Source organism: Panthera tigris, chromosome B2, assembly GCF_018350195.1.
Source record: "Panthera tigris isolate Pti1 chromosome B2, P.tigris_Pti1_mat1.1, whole genome shotgun sequence".
NCBI classification, from domain to species: Eukaryota; Metazoa; Chordata; class Mammalia; order Carnivora; family Felidae; genus Panthera; species Panthera tigris.
The window spans coordinates 80,815,890-80,821,896 of record NC_056664.1 but is presented as its reverse complement, the minus strand read 5'-3'; the positions used below and the strand labels follow the sequence as shown (position 1 = coordinate 80,821,896).

Genomic DNA, 6,007 nt, shown 5'->3' with positions numbered 1-6,007 from the left:
AATTTTACTATTTTTGTCCTTTAACCTTCATATTAGCATTATAAGCAATTGCTCTACTACTTTTACTGTATGTTTGCTTTTACTCACGAAATTTTTCCTCTTATAAATGTTCTTGCTTCTAGTTATGGCCTTTTCTTTTCCACTTAAAGAAATCCCTTTATCATTAGTGGTGGCAAACTGCTTTAGCTTTTGTTATGATCTCACGGTCCTTGAGTTTAAGCCCTGCTGCTTTAAAAATTCTATTTTTAATCTTTGACGTTTTAATTACTATATTCAGATCTCCTTGGTCCATCTTGTTTGGAACTCTCTGTTCTTCCTGAACATGGATATCTGTTTCCTTCCCCAGGTTAGGAAAATTTTCAGCTATTATCTCTTGAAATAAGTTTTCTGCTCTTCTCTCTCTCTCTTCTCCTTCAGGGACCCTTATAATACAAGTGTTTGTTTGTTTGTTTGTTTGTTTGTTTGTTTGTTTGATGTTGCCCAAGGAATCCCTTAACCTATCCTCATTTTTTTACCATTTTTCTTTTTTTTTTTTTGATGTTTATTTATTTTTGAAAGAAAGAGAGAGAGAGAGAGCGAGTGGGGAAGGCAGAGAAAGAGAGGAAGACACAGAATCCAAAGAAGGTCCAAGCTCTGAGCTGTCAGCACAGAGCCCAGTGCAGAGCTTAAACTCAAGGACTGTGAGATCATGACCTGAGCCAAAGTCGGACACTTAACCAACTGACCCAGGTGCCCATACCTTTTTTTCTTTTTGCTGTTCAATTTGGGTGCTTTTCACACCCTGTCTTCCAGATAGCTTCCAGATTGATCCACTCTTCTGCATCCTCTACTCTTGACTCCCTCTAGTATATATTTCATATCAGTTATTGTATCCGTCAACTCTGATTGTTTCTTTTTTATATTTTCTATCCCTTTGTTGAAGTTCTGAGTTTATCCATTCTTCTCTCCAGTCCAATGAGCATCTTTATGACCATTACTCTTTATTAAGTAGATTTCTGAGATGTTTATTAGATAGATTGGTTATCTTATTTCATTTAGTTCCTTTTCCAAGGTTTTGTCTTGTTCTTTTGTTTGGAGCATATTTTTCTGTCTCATTTTGCTTGACTTTCTGTGCTTGTCTCTATGAATTAAGTGGAAAAGCTACTCCTCCTAAACTTGAATGAATGGTCTTATCTGGCCATCCCCTATGTAGACTATGTGTGCCTGGTGACTTTGGCTAACTGGCTTGAGTTGTGGCTGCATGGGCTGGGAATATCAGAGCACTCCATGATAGGGCTTCCCTGGTGGGATGGCCAGAATTGAAGCATACATGGGTTCACATGGCCCTAAAACTCTCCACACAGAAGGCACCCACCCTGGCAAGACAGCTAAAGCTGAAATGGGTACAAGTCAGTGTGCCCCAGGTTGCTCCACACAGGTGCACCCTGGCAGGGAAGCTAGAACCAAGGCAAATGGGCAAGGAGGTATTGGGATATTCCATGCAGAGACGCCCTGGTGAGTCATTTGGAGCCAAATTGGTATGGGCCTGACGTGTTCCAGGGTATTTTGCTCTTGTGTTACCTTGACATGTTGACTAGAGCTATAATGAGAGCTCACCAGGGGTATCTCAGTGTGTGCTGCACTGAGGCCACTTTGGTGGGATGGCTTGTGCTGGTGTGGGCTAGGGACTTGGGGCTCAGTGAGGCAGTGAGCCAACTCGTGTGCCCAGACTATGCTCTCATCCACACTGTCAAGGTGGAAGGGAATCATAAACCATCATGCTCACCACCTCCTCCAACGTTTGGCAGGAAAGGTTCTAATGGTAGAAACTTTATATTCAATCTTCTCTCTTAAGCTGTGGCTTTTTTCTGTGCTCCAAGGATGACTAATCTTCTCACAGCCCCTCAGTACTATCCCTCTGTATTGCAGTTTGCAGAATTGGGTGTAGAGGTTCCCTTTGTTACCCTCTCTCTCTCTCTCTCTCTCTTGCCATTTTCTATATGGCCTCTCTATCTTTCGTTGTGAGAAGTTGTTCAGTCAGCCCTCAGTTCTTCTTCAGACAGTGGAGTGGATAAGTTCAGGGTCTTTCTACATTGCCATCTGGGACACTCTCCTATCTGGCATCTTTTAAATACACCATAGTTGAAATTTAAATGCCAGATTGTCTACGTATCACATACTGCCAAACATGCCTTAAGCAGACAAGAACTATGCTATTTATAATCTACGGGACACCATGAAAAACCTCATTTTCCTAAGTACAAAGTGGAGAAGGTAGGATGAAAGAGAATATTTCACTTAATTTATAAGCTTTAAAATATTAAAAAGAAAGCACTCCAAACCAAGAATTTGTGAGCAAGTTGATCATTTTTTTATTCTTTTAGGGGATACAAAAGCAAAATATTTAAGGAACATGGAATTTTGCCCTACTGTGAATATTAGATATTTTGCAGGAACAAACCATTTTCCCAGAGTAGAAGATATTTCAAAGGCTGTAACTAAATGTCTAAGAGGAGTAGGGAAGAAGAAACACTCTATAAAGGAAAAGAGATGTGGTGAAGAAAGAAAAGTGGGGAGAAAGCAGATTAAACTGTCTGTTTCATAATTTTGCCCATAATTTTGGTTTGATGTAGGAGCTATAAGAATTCATCATGCAGACATCCTATTAGTGAAATTGATCCACAGTGCCAGCTGCTATTCTATGAAATCCTTCTGAGTCCTTGCCCCAAGTCTGTACTCCCGCAGTCAGCTATCTCCCATAGACCATGTGCAGCAGGACTACTCATGCAGATGAGTTCCTGGATCCTGGGAGATAATAAGACTCCTTTATTGTCCCACTTGGGCTCAAGGCCTTGATGAACCTTCCTCAGACTGCACAGCAATCTAGGATGCTTCTGCTGACCTTTCTTCTCTCTTTCACCTAAAGTCAGGTTTGCCTCATATTTTTTTAATAGTTATTCTTTTTTATTATTATTTTTATTCTTTATTTTTGAGAGAGAGATAGCAAGACAGAGTGTGAGTGGGGGAGGGGGCAGAGAGAGAGGGAGGCACAGAATCTGAAGTGGGATCCAAGCTCTGAGCTGTCAGCACAGAGCCCGACACGGGGCTCTAACTCAAAAGCCGCAAGATCATGACCTGAGCCGAAGGCAGACGCTTAACCGACGGAGCCACCCAGGAGCCCCAGGTTTGCCTCATAATTAATGAGTCTCTCGGCCTCTTAGGACACCTTCTTTTATTTCTTTTCATAGCCATCTCCCCTAATAAAATTTTTGAATATTAAATTCCATCTTGCTTTCTGTCAGAAAAAAGTGCGCAGTGACCTGGAAGCCTGAAAGGATTTCTGTGTTTCCTATAAGTTCTATTTTACCTCATATATACATCCTCCAGAGGTTCTCTCCATTTTTCTCCAGAAAAACTTCATGGGCTTTTAAAAATTTCTCTTGGTGAATTTTCCCACTTTGTGAACTACTCACACCTACTTGGAAGACCATTTTTGAGAATACTTTGAAAAAAAAATTTTTAACCAGAATGAGGCAGTTTTTCCAGAGAGATAGTTTATACTCATCAAATAAATACTCATCAAATGTTGGAAGCCAGGTCTTGGTTTGGAGTTCCTTATTTTTAATATTTTAAAGCTTATAAATCAAGTGAAACACTTTCTTTCATCCTAGCTTCCACACTTCACACTTAGGAAAATGAGGTTTTTCATGGTGTTCTGAGGTTATAAATAGCATAGTTCTTGTCTATTTAAAGCATATTTGGCAGTATAAGATATCTAGACAATTTGGCATTTAAATTTCAACTATGGTGCATTTAAAATATGCAGTATGACATAAGCCATAAGCTGGGCTTCTAAACTTTGGCTTTTTTATTACTGATATTTAAAATAATGTATCAAGAGGTTAATATCCCATTGAAATTGTCTCTGTGTCTCTTTTACACACAATTGGTTTGACTGTTATGACTGTCAAAATAAATTAGAAAAGAATTGAGCCAATGGTGCCTTTAGACACAGTTTTAAATATCTCTACGATAGATGAAAAAATGAAAAGGTTAAACTAGAAAACTTCTAAGGTTTCTTCCAGCTTTAATAACATAGGATTCTATAATTCTATGGTTTAATGCAGTCAGATATGTTTAGAGTTCTCCCTCTCTGACCATAAGTTCCTTTTACATTATGTTCCTTTATGTAAGTTTAGAGAATTTCCTTCTCTAAACACTTTCAGTGACCATGACAATTCCAAATCTAATATGTGGGCATTGCTGGGCCTCTTCTGTAACTAGCATCAATCAGATGATCAAGAACCATAGCATTGTCTCTGAGAAGGCACAGATCTCTCTTTCCTCATTCTCCTTTCTGTTACTGCTTTGGGGGAATAATGATGGGGAAATTATTCTAAAAACTTCCAACTTTAGCATTTTAGCATACTCTAATATCAATCCAACACAACCTTACCCAAAGATCATACTTTATACAACCAAAAGTTACTTCAGAAAATGTCTTCTGAAGTGTCTAAACCATTCAACAGGGCCAATTAGCCATGCTTAGCCATCAAAATCCCTCAAAGCCACAAATGCACAACTAAATTCAAACCTGAATCTGAATGATGAGAGAGTAAAGAACCATGGTTTGAGTAGGAGAAGCCAGATCCCTCCCTTTCCAATAAAAAATAAATGAAACCAATTCAATATTTGCTATTACTCAAAAAAAAAACTATGAATAATATCATTACCTTTCTTGTTGCATTTTATATTTTAGTATCACTTAAATTATACATATTTTATATGCATAAGTATATGCACACATGCGTATGTATATATAAGCTTTGATGTATCTACTCTATAAATGTTGTTATTCCTTCCCTATATTTCTCTTAGGTCCTTAAGTCCCATAACCAAAAAATAAATAAAACTTTAAGAAATTGTCTTGCCATGAGATTTTTAGAAACCTAACTCTCACAAATGAAATGGGATTTTTGAAATATCTGTAAATGCAGAAAAGAGATTCTTTTCTTCTTTTCAAAGTCCTCAAATTATCTTCAAAGTTACTGTTTTTTCAACTCTACACACATAGTTGTTTTATAAAAATTAAATTAAAACAAACCACTGCTAACTATCCTCTCAATAAAAAATGCAACTTAAAATTTTATTTGATAGTTAGATGTTAATAGCCCAAATGTTCTATACTATGTAACATTTTTCATGTCAGATTGACTAGCAATGTTAACAGCATCTTGTTGTTCTTGGTCCCACAAGCAATACAGCTGTTCCTTATCTTAATCATATGAGTGTCCAAACTCATCAAGCAAAGGTTTTTATTTGTTTATAAATGTCGTCACCTGTGGACAGTTAGCTTAGTTAATTAGAGCACAGCACTAATGAAACCAAGATTAAGAATCCCTTCTTTTATGATCATTAGCAAGATATCTTCTCTTAGTACTAAGACTTAAGACTCCATCTAAAATTACAGCCACAGTCTCAAACTTATGCAGTGGGGCAAAATAAGGAATAGGTAAACACCTTAACATTTTGAGTATTGCCTTCATTTAAATAAATATTTTAATTTTAACTATGAACTATTTCATACATATGGAATAGTACAGATAATAATACAGTGGACCCTTGAAACTTGTGGGAGTTAAAAGTGCCAACCCTCACACAGTCAAAAACCCATATATGACTTTTTTTTTTAATATGGAACACTTCAAGAATTTGTGTGTTACCCTTGTGCAGGGGCCGTGCTAACCTTCTCTGCATCGTTCTCATTTTGGTATGTGTGCTGCCGAAGCAAGCACTCCACGTGTAACTTTTGATTCCCCAAAAACTTAATGATTTTAGCCTAATCCTGACCAGAAATCTCAGCAATAGTTGACTAACACATATTTTGCATGTTATATGTCTTATACACTGTATTCTTATAATAAAGTAAGCTAAAGAAAAGAAAATGTTACTAGGATAACCATAAGGAAGAGAAAATACACTTATATTCTGTACTGTGTTTATTGAAATAGTCCGCATAAAGGTGGGC

The 6,007-nt window shown here is 37.3% G+C and overlaps 1 non-coding gene across 1 annotated transcript; it reads right to left on the bottom strand.

Moving 5' to 3' along the window:
• Window positions 1–5,667: 5,667 nt before the first annotated feature.
• LOC122238900 lies at window positions 5,668–5,774 on the bottom strand. The gene has a single exon (XR_006218049.1). It is a non-coding gene; the product is annotated as a U6 spliceosomal RNA (small nuclear RNA).
• Between the last annotated feature and the right edge of the window lie 233 nt (window positions 5,775–6,007).